Source organism: Nestor notabilis, unplaced genomic scaffold, assembly GCF_000696875.1.
Source record: "Nestor notabilis isolate BGI_N333 unplaced genomic scaffold, ASM69687v1 scaffold1398, whole genome shotgun sequence".
Taxonomy (NCBI): Eukaryota; Metazoa; Chordata; class Aves; order Psittaciformes; family Psittacidae; genus Nestor; species Nestor notabilis.
Window position 1 is genome coordinate 104,862 of NW_009938547.1, and position 11,566 is coordinate 116,427.

Here is an 11,566-nt window from a genome sequence, read left to right on the forward strand (position 1 = left end):
AAAAGAGGAGCAAAAAGAGACAGTTCTCGAGGGAGGGTGTGGTTATCATGAGATAATTGCAACCCTGAGGGATTTGAGACACTTGGGTGCATTTCATACCTTGTAGCTGTCCAAGGATGAGATTTGCACACGAAGGCTCCACCCCGTCGTATTTTATTTTTTATAGCATAAATCAGCCTGTGTGCTTAGGGATCATTTATCATTTCCCTAATATTCACCAGGGTACAAACAGTTCTGCTCTAGTTTCATTCAGCCTCCTTATTTCTCCTCCTCCTCCAGCCCAAAAAAAAACAAAAAAAGAAAATGTTGGCAAGATGCTAAAATTATATAATGGCGGATCTGTATTTAATGCAGAAATCGTACATTATCCTAAAAACCCTTCACCCTTAAGTACTCTTTGTACTTCTGAGAACATGATATATGGCTGAATAGTGCACTTAGCAACATGACTTCGTTTAAATCTTTCAGTTTCTGAGAAAGGGATTACTGCCTAGAACCTAACTGGTATTAAAAATACATATTTTCAGATGCAACTGCAGTTAACATCAGCTTAAATTTGTGTGTGGAGAGAGCACTCCTGCAACATGTGAGGTGTTAAAATCTATAGGAGTGAAAAGTGAAACACTTGCTGAGGTTTTGATTTCATGCCAAAACTTTTTAATTTTTTACCAATTACAGAATTCTTCATCAATGTTGACTATTTACATTTATCAGCCTTCCCAGCACAGCTTCTGTGGTATATACTAGTGATGCAGGGTCAAAAATTAACTAATGTTCCAACTCCCATATGACACTTGAGCGGTTTCCTCTGCTTCTCTGGCTAACAGGCAGCACCAGTATGTTTCTCCCCCTGTTCTTGCGGTTCCATGACAGAACTTCCTGTATCCCAGGTGAGGATGCTCAGAGCCCCAAAGCAGCTTGGGGTCAGCACTCTGGAAATTAGCTAAAATTCCTACTGCAGCCATGAGACATAGCATTCTTAGCTTATGTCAGTGTTGTGTGCAATCACGGATCTTAGCTTGCAGTATTTTTTCAACCAGCCGTACTTCACAGCTACTCAGCACATCTCCCTAATGGACAATCACCACTCATAATCACCTGTGCAGCAGGACTCTCTCAGTGGCACATAGAAGTTCTAAAGATTCCCCCTTTTCATATGTGCATTTGCAGGCAGCTTAGTGTTACGACCTCTTCTTTGGCTTAATACAGTGTGATAAAACTTGTAGGCTGAACTTGATTTCCCCTCACTTCACTGCCTGATTGACAAGCTCTGGAAACACAATTTCCTTAGTTTCAATTAAATTCTTGTGATGAATACTCCTTGCTTCGAAGGATATGAAAACTGAGTGTGCTGTGTTATAGAGGCTTGCAGGCATGTAGAGAAAACATATTTGAATGGGAAGACAGGTTAAAAAAATTCCAAGATAGATTTACATGTTTCCTTCTACATTTATCTCTGTAAGATAAATGCACCCTGTTGGCATGTGTTTCATGATCCTGCCATTTCTTGACTGAGATATCTGAGTCATTCAGAAAAGAAAAAGCATGATTGAAAAGTGCTAATTGAAATAAAATCTTTGCATACAATAGAAACATGGCATCTGCCTGAGCTATACATTCTTTTCAAACTAAAATGCAGCTGTACATGATTTTACAGACTTTACCTTATTTGTGAAATCTGATGTTCCCACTGATCGTGTTCACTACATTTTGGCAACTTTGTTTTGTTTTCCACATTACTTTTCCAACATGCCTCATTCTGATACTGCAAAATTCACTTTGAAAGCTGATGGAGCTTTTTATATGCCAGTCAAGTCTTACTCAAAGATGCTTTGAGGGGGAGGTTTACTGGTTTACGCTGAATGCCCTACTCAAGTATAGAGGCACTATACTAGAGGAGCACTGCCTTGTAGGTGTCAATATGGTTTCTTGTAACTTCTAACACTACAAGAGACAAAAACTTCAATGCTGTCTTACGGCACAGTCAGATGGACTAAAGTAATATAGTTATTTGTTTGTGGGGGCAAGAGTATAAACTCCCAAACTTGTTGGTTTTATGCAATACCATGTCACCATTTCATCAGTGATTTACCTTAATGTTTAAGTGAAAAGCAGCTATTATTCCTAGTCCTTTTCTCTCTGTCAGAACCCAAGAGATAGATAGGTGAAAAACAGGGCTGAGGTTAGTGTTGTAGGTTGCAGTACCCAAACCAGTTGCAGTGTTCTGCTTTGATTTATGATCACCATGCCTCATGAGTACCAAAGCTGCCTTTTAAAATTAATGCCTATTCATTACTTTCTAAGAATTGAATTGGAGAGGCTTTAATAGTCAATAATAAATATAAGAATAAGTGAAGGTGAAGGGGATGCCAGCAGGAAATCCAACAGGCTGATTTATTTTCTGAGATGAACATCCTTCTTGTTCAAAAAATAATAAAGTTTAACCAGAGGGTCTCATCCCTCTCAGCTCTCTGCCCCTTGGCCTTGCCCCCCTTACCCCCATATGTTTTTTTCTGAATCATCCCACAGGTTTTTTTCTAGCTAGCCACCCACATCCATCTGAGGCAGCTGAGTTGATTAAGTAGAATGTTTTGGAGGGGATTGCCTTTGAGTTCAAAGTGCTCACTGTCACATAGGAAAGAGCAGTATTCTCCCTGAAAGGATTCAACTGGAAAAGATGTAAGGCACATGGTTTCGTAAGTGTTATAACTACATTAAAATCTGAGTTCTAGCAGTGATAAAGGTGTATTTCATTCCTATAGCTTCCTACATAGGATGAATTATCACAGTCCACTTTGAGTTCTGTAATTATTGTTATCCCCATCTTGCCTGAAATGGAATGTTAAAATCAGTTGTTACTACAGTGAGTTTACTGAAAGCTGTTTCTACAGGTTTATTGCATCATTCCCAACAAAGCCATTGTCAGCTACTGTATTTGTGGATGCTATTAATACCCTGATTTTAAAATTAATCTTATGAAGTGTCTGCACTACAGATGAGGGTATAATGCTCATCTACGAGGATTCACCAACTTTAGCATTTCAAGGTGGGGTGGGTTCTTTTGATTTGTTGGTTGTAATTTTAATAAATTTAAAGGATTCAGTGGTTTTCTTTCAGGGCAAGTGCAAACCTCAGACTACTGTATTTACTTAAGAACATTTTTGAATGTCAGCTGCTCTCAAGAACAAGTAGATGGAAAAGAATGCTGCTGGTTTTGTGGAGAAAAAGAAATAGATTGGTTTTGGAATTGCTGTCCTTTCTTTGAGTAAGATTTTTAAGTAAAATGTCACAGATGACCTTCATTGGAAGAAAAGGCAATTATTTGCCCTGTTCAAAAAAGAAAGCTGAAAACCCTGCCCCCCCAAACCCTGGTGACTTATTTCTTGACATGTTGTTGCATGTTTGTTCATTTTCCCAGTAATTCCTACTGGAGTACTGGAGTAGCGACTGGGAATGTGGCAACTGTGGGAGCATGTCTTTTGTCAGTACATACATAACCATCCACATTTGCCCCATGCAATTAGCCATCCCAATTTAATTCGTAATACACATGTGGTAAAAATGAACAAAAGCCTCAAAAATTAATTATATAGAAGTCAGGGTTATGCTGAAAACATTCTGGCTAAAGAGGAGTTGGTGTAGTTTTTGGTTGCTTTATGTCAAACCAGAAAGTAGAATTAGGTCTATGGAGGTGTAACATTATGAAGAACTGTAAGTGATTAGTCCCCATGGTGAACAAGAGGAGGATATGGACTTACTGAGGAGAGTGAGTGGAAGAGGAACAGGTCTGAAATGATGGCTTTTGTTTAGAAGATATGGCTTTATGATACTTTAATGGTGGTATATTTGTTACTCTAGTATTTGAAGAATAGACTGAGTGCATAAATGGGGACAGACATTGTTTACTTGCTGACATGGAGTACTTAGCATTTCCTTTGCCACATGGATGCAGGGGTTGGATTCTGAGCTCTGAAACCCCCCACCCTCCACCACCCCAGGTACCTCAAGGCAGATTTTGTTCCCTAGATACTTGTGCCCAAGACAGAATACATGATTTTTTTTTTCTCCATTCATATGCACATACTTATTTATTTTGTCAAAACTCCATGTTCTCCTTTGTCTCCGTGTAGTCCTACCTGCTTTGAAAGCTCAGTTACAACCAAAGCACCACAACGTAACAAGCTGCAATGTGTGGTCAGAGCTGAGGTACCTGTCCGCTCTTAGGCTGTGATGAATTAAGTGATTTGATTCTAGAGTAGCTGACAGTAAGAGAGAGCTAAGACAGGTTGCTTTATCTTGCATTTGCTGTGGTTTAAAAGCATGTCCAGATAAAGTTACCTCAGCTCCATGGAGAAATAGTAATTTGTTTTCTTGCAGCGACTTGGCTGTGTCTGCACCCTTAGCTTTCAAATTGAATGGCCAAGCCAGGCACATTTACAGGTAGTCCAGCTAATAGGGTTTACGGTCCCATTAATAAGTAATACATGCAAATTCATCCAGTTAACTTTTTTCTTGCAATGTCTTTGTGAAGTAGAGAAGCTCTTTCAACCCCTGGTTAGCTGTAGGGAAGGAGATAGCAATTCTTGTTAGGAGGAGGAGAAAATGCTTTTAATTTTAGAAAGTTCCATAGAGTAAGAGGCAAAAGCTTTTGTTAAATATTCTAGAAAGTGGGGTTTTTTTTTATGAAGTAAGTATGTGTCATATCTCTGATAAATGCTTCATTCAGAGTGTGTGCAGCTTGGCCAGAGTGAATTAAATGAGTTATAGGACTACCAGCAGGCAGTGGTTTTTCTCATCTTTTTGTCATGAGCCATGCTATATCAGTTACTAGGTGGATATATCCCAGAGAGCCAGCCCAAAATAATGACAAATGTGGCTTGGAGAATTGGTCATACAATGTTCAGTAGATAATGTGTGGGCAGGAGAGGAAAAGTAACAACAAAAAAATTTGGTTAAAAAAGTAATTTTATACCAGGTTTTAAATTTTTATTTACGTGATTTTGAAGAAATTGAGAAATGGTTCTAGAAAGGTTCTGCATCTCTTCAGCACATTTTATTTCCAGATTAAATGCCCTTAAGGATAAAAAGACCCTAGACCATATTCAAATCTGTCAAAAAATCCGTATGTGAAATATTATTTTATTTCCTCATGAAGGGAGAGGCATTTCTGGTCCTGCAGGGCTACCTGTCAAACAGTTGTTTGAACTGCTTCTAAGCTTTCTAAAACAATGCATTTGGCATGAGAAATTGCAGTCTGGGAAGTAATCTTCTTAAGTGATAAATGATAAATACTGAAAACATATAATTTTTCTCTGGTTGAAAAAGCCAGACTTCTGGCATGGCCCATAAACAGGGGGACACCTTTACCTTGTGCATGAGTACAACTTACAAGAGAGTCAAGAAAGGTAGTCATTTGCAAAACATTGGGATAATTCTAGCTTCTAGGCAACACAGGAGTTGTATCAACATTTGGGAGGGTCTATTGTGTAAAGTCATGTTTTGCAATCTTTTTGGCTAGGAAGGCAGAGGGAGGAGAGGCTGTTGTCGACAAAGCTGTGCCATAGTAGATTGATGCTTTAGTTCAGTATCTATCTTGCCATCCATTGAAAGTCCATCAAAATCGTAAAGCAAATACACGGTGGAGGTTTGTTGGGTTTTGTGAGGGTTTTTTTTCTTTCTTTTTGCTTGTGATGATGTTTTTATCACTTCTGTGCAGAGCATCTTCCTATGTGTTCTGAAGCATCAAGGAAGCAAAGATGAAAGTTTTTTAAAAGGCATCAGAAGTTAAAAAAACCACAAAAACCTAGAAACTAGTTGTCATGTTAGAATTTTAAATAACCTGTATGTTTTAAATTAATTTCTACATATGTGAAAGTGAGTAAAAATGATGCTATTTCTTTCAGAGTGACTGCATTCCCTGCATGCATTTTATTCATAGCTTTCTATTCCCCTGGTACATATAAAGCAAAATGAATTGGCTATCTTTTTACATCTCCCTTTGAATGTTCTCTGGTGACTCTGTGAGTTGCCCCTTTTTGTCTTTCTACTAAATAGCATTTAAAGCTTCTGGCACAGCTGGACTTCAGCATGTAAGAAAGCGTTTAGGGTATCACAGTGTCACTAGCCATTGAAGCTACAAAATTTGAAGCATTAAAGCCCAACCTGACTTTGCTGCGTGTGCCTTATGCTTAAAAACTTGGGTAAATATGTACATTGTCAAACTACCCCGGAACAAGATCATGCAGAAAAGGAATAAAGAATCAACGGTTCTTTTTTTAAAGCTTCTTTTCTAATCTTTGTAATTTGAAACTAAAGACTTTGAACAGTGGGTTGGAGATTGTTCTGCAAGATAAATCCCTTGCATCGCATAACCCTGACAACTCCCCAGTTCCATCAAATTAATAACAAATGGATGAGAAGATAAGCAAAACTAATGGGGAGGTTACATTTTTGTGACAAAGGTTTATGGCCATACTGAATCTCATGTTCTGTGATATCCCCCCTCCTCCTCCTCCACTTTGGTATTTTTTTACTATCAGATCTGAGCATTCCTCTATCTGAAGCTCTTCTGTGGATGAGATATGATGAATAGCAAGTTGGACTGTGTGCCTCTGAAAAGTTGCTGTGAACAACTATTCACTCCCCCAGCAGAAAAAACATGACGGATTTTCTACTAAAGCAGTCCTTGTTCTTGCACGCTGTACAACCACTCTCTACTCATTGGATGGTGCTACATGTCTGAACAATGAAAAACACTGCTGAAATCCCTTGTTGTCTTAAAATTGTGCAATAATTTGGTTTGGGAGCAATTTCTGAGTGTCTTTTGGACCACTTCTTTCCATAAAGTAGGGCCAGCTTACGACAGGTGACTTAGGGCTATGTCTGATTGATTGAGTTTTGAGTACCTCCAAGGGCGGAGATGCCACAGCCTCTCTGCACAACTTGTTTCAGTGTTAGACTACCCATGTTGAGAGCTATTTTTTCCGAACATCTAATTGTAATTTTTCATGTTTCAACTTGTGTCCATTTCCTTCAGATCTGTCTGTGAGCAACTCTTGTTAAATCAATTCTGTTAAATTCTCTTAATCCACTAAGATAGCTGGTTAATAAGCAGAAGAATAAACAGTTTACAAATTACCTTTATTTAGAGATCTGCTTCAAACCCACAGCTTTCAATCAATAGTCAATAACCAAGACAACTGCACAGGATGTAGGAGGCTTTGCTTTATTAAAATGGAGCATGGATATTTCAATTTCAGGTTTGCAGCATTGACATTTTGAAAATATTAGGCAACTGGTGTCTCTTCTATACCTCTTAACTCATCAGGCATATACCGGTGGGCTGCTTTAGAGGCAAAGGTGAACATGATGACCTCGTGAGATGGATTTACAACAACACCTGCAGTTTGCCGTGGAGGGGTCACTTTTTAAAGACACCAAATAATGAACCCAGCTATCAACCCCTACTAGTCTAACAGATATAAAACTTCAGTTACTCAGGGAGTATTTCTTCATGCTTATACTCTGCTTTGGGTTGATTTTTTTTCTTTCCCCTCCCCCCTCCAACAAAAAGTAGTAGTTTTCCCAAAATGAGGGGAAAAAGAATCCTGTTTTAATATGCCAAGGTATTTTTCTTTGAAGAGTATTTCAGACCGTTTTCATCAAGAACTTGAAATTAACCGGGAGGACAATTATAAGGAAAACTTACCCAAGTCAAACCATGAGAAGCTGCCATATGAACATACACTGTGGATATGTTAGGGGTCCTTTTTCCTAATCCTAGAGTATTTCAGCTGCACAAAGTTGCTGTCGCTTAGTTCTCCGGCAGGGTAGTTCAAGTACAAGATAGCTGGGGACTTCAGGCTGCCTCAGACTAGCAGCACCCTGGTTTTACCTTGTGTGGGCAATAGTAGTATAACTTAGCTGTTCGTGAATATTTTAGTGCTTATGGAGCTGAAAGGCTATAGCTGCTTTTGGATTCTGCAGCACCTGATGCTTGGGGTTGTAGTGGAAGGTGATGCATGGCTTTGCTGCTGTCTTTGTCCTAAGTAATTTTTTCAGACTTAAAAGTACACTTCTGTTGTGAGGCTTCTACTTCATATCACCCCTTTTTTCCTACATGCATTTCCCAGATCTCACTATACATGGAGAAATGGATGGTGGGGAGCCGTGAATGAACTCAACTGTGCTTCACCCCTCATTTGTGCTCATTTTGAAGGTGCAGAGATGTGTGTGTTTAGGGTAATGCGCAAGTTTACAGTCAAGCACCTCTTTCTTGTGTGTAATGAAAACTGCTTTGGGATTACTTGTAGCAGACTAGCTGGTCCCTAAAGCAGTCTGTTTTGGTTTATGGCAGACTGCTTGAACATGAAGATCATGAAGGGTCATTTAAGGTACTTAAACAGCAAATAGCTTATTTTTGCACTTTAGTTTGGGTTTTTACATTTGGAGGTGAAGGTGAATTACTAGCCCACTGATGTCAAAAACAAATTTTTAACCATGTCAAGAAGTCTCTCCAGTCACTCAATCTGTGGTCCATAATACAATAGAGCTGCAGTGGAACTCACCCACTGGGACCTCAACATAAGCACTGGCAGAGAAACACATCAGCTGCACTGCTTATTCCTCTGCCTCATGAGTGACTTCAAAATACAAGTTATCCAAGCTCTCGTGTTGCAGCAATATTGTGAATAGTTTGGGCTAACATGAATTTTAGGAGAAATGTTGACTTCTGCTTCCACTTATAAAACTTTTTCCTTGCTAATTCTGTTTATAATCATGTTCTCAAATTACTCTAATTTTATACAGATCACTTTTTCTTTTTTTTTTTTTTTTTCCCTGTTCTATTAATGAGAGAACAGGAAAAGAAATAGGAAAGAAGATAAATCTACAAAAAGCATATTCCTTTTATCCAGAATTTCAGTCATTATTTTCAGCCATTTTCTATTTAGCTAAGAAGTGGAATAGGTCATTAACATATCAAGAGTGTTGCTTAAAAATAAGCAGTTCAGAGTTATTGAATTGATTATTTTTCTATGTAACAAAAAATACATAGTTGTATGGGGGATTTTGGTATCTTTTAACTACTTTTATTGGGTTGAGAGGACATTGAGTTAAGCCTTCATTATGAGTTAAGGGGTTGGGGCAAAGAGGAATTGCATTATACTTCTAGTAGGTTACCTGACATTTTTGTAGACATATAGATTCTTCGCCCTCCCCTTGACACTGCCCGGCTCCCCCCAGATTCTTAAGATTTCCTAGAATCCCTAGGATTTTGATTTTTTTTTTTTTTTTTATTTCCAGTGTGTTAGGACTTTATAGGGATGTCTGGACCATAGTCTTTATTGGATTTAGCAACTGGAATGTTATGCTTTACATGCCTGTTCCTAGGGGTTGAGCAGTTTGTTTACTGAGATGATATAAATGATCCCAGTGGTTTTTATTGGCAGTGGAAGGCACACTGAATATTCAAAGCAAACAGAACTGATCTTAAAGAATACAAAAAAGTAACCGCTGGAAGCTTGTGAGACTTGAAACATTTCTGAGCATTTTTTCTGCTTTGTGATTTGCTTCTCAGTGTAAACCTTTCTTAATGCTTAAAGAGACCTGATAGATATCTTCTACTCTGATAAATCGAAAGAATCTACTCTAGGTTGGGTTTTGGTGTTTTTTTTTTCTCAAGAGAGCAAAGATGCTTATTTTAATGTTATAGTTAGGTTAGCCACCTTTGCTTTTACTGTTAAAGAACAATAATTTATGTTTATATTATCCTATATCCTCCTGGGGCTTCACATAAGCTTCCCTCTTGTAATACCAGCCTTTCAGAAATCCCATCTTCTGAAACTGAGAAGGCTGTAAGAAGTAGATGAACCTTCAAATTGTTATTTATATTCCTTAGTTAGAGCACTGAAGCATATTCTGCTAGCACACACTATTTTTGGTTGAAAGCTAGCAGTTAATATGATTGCAGCCCATCTGTTGGATTGTTCCAAATGACAAAACAGAGATGAAATATCTCACAAAGCCAAACCTGTGTGTGTACTATATTGATAATTTTCAGAATATCACCACTGTTGACAACTCATTGGTCAGACGCAAGTGTTATTAAGTCTGCAGTCTTGTATATGGTACTCATAAACATGATAGGAATGTGTTCTTGTGGAGGGTAAGACCCATATGTTTTCATTTAGATAGTTTTCAGTAAGCTTTTAAATCTTGTTAAAGACCTTGCTAAGCTTGGTTTTGAATGATCAGTTGGGAAACATCATATTTAAAACATTGCTCTATTAAATTCAAATCTCTTGTAGAGATTGAATCTGGTGATTATAAAGAAAGAAAGAAATGGAGATGGGGTGAGAGTTCAAATTCAAAAGGTAGAAACCAGTTCACAAAACTCACTGTAATTCTTGGAGCCATGTGAAAGAGGAAACATAACATGGTTCAGCGTATTTGTACTGTGTCCTGTGATTCCGGGAATGTTGTAGTTAATGAAAGTATGCTTTTCTCTAAATTTTGTCATCCTAGGGGTGACATCCTATCCTTGCTCTGGAAAGTTTTACTTGCCCAAGAATACTTTCAAAATGTACTATATTAGGGATGAATCCAGCAGTGAAGATACTTAGTAATAGAAGCCCTACGTACATAAGGAGGATGTTTCCTCTTTAGTGTTCTTCGAGGCAATTCTGCAAGGTGTTCAGGACCTGAAAACCTGGAACTGAAGTACTTTTGACCAAGGATTTAAGTGCCTCCTTATTGTTCTGTCCACCTCTAATGACACATTGTTATCGTTACCTATTGAATGGACTAAATAGACATATCTTAAGTGTATATATTCACAGTATCTCCAGAGATTAATGGAGATACTATGATAATGATAACCACAAAAGCAGGGTGCCCCATTGTATGTGGGAAGGGAGGGCCAAGGTCACCCAGACTAATGTGTTCCAGGTTGACAGTATCTGTTTTGATATGTCATGCTTTCCCTTTGTCACAAAATCTGTCCAAAGATGGCAAAGAAGTAGTGTATCCATGCCTTCAATGCTCTTTGAGAAAACTTTCAGGCTTAAAGTTTCTGCCAGACAAAAGCTTCTTGGGTTGTGGCAATGGAGGAGATTACCTTAAAGGTCCATTCCCCTTTACTTGTTTATAACATTGGCAGTATAAAGAGGGAACATTTTTCCAAGAACTGGCATAAGCAAAATCTCTGGACTAGAGAGAGGATGTATAAAGAAGAAGGAAGATGTCCCTCAGATGGGTGTTGGTGGGAGAAAATTCTTTAGAGTCCAAGAGCTCTGCCAACACATCCAAACAGCCATCCAGTACCCATCAAACAGGGAGAGTGAGCTCGCTTCTGAGCGTTTTTTACTCCTGCCTACAGACTGGGGTGGACACAGCACATCTCTTACTTTCAGCTTACTTTTCTTGTTTTTTGTTTTCTTCTGTAACTGTGAGGAATAGAATTAATGTATTTTTGAAACACTCTGAAAGCTTAGACCCAAGCATTCTCTTGTGGCCTATGCGACAATCAAGCTCATTATAAAGATAACTGAGAACTACCGGAACAGGG

General features: G+C 38.4%; 1 protein-coding gene across 1 annotated transcript in view; it reads left to right on the forward strand.

The window, feature by feature from the left end:
- Positions 1-11,566, forward strand: part of GMDS (GDP-mannose 4,6-dehydratase) — a gene marked incomplete at both ends in the record, with an annotated part of 124,358 nt that overhangs the window by 82,439 nt on the left and 30,353 nt on the right. The window lies entirely within an intron of this gene.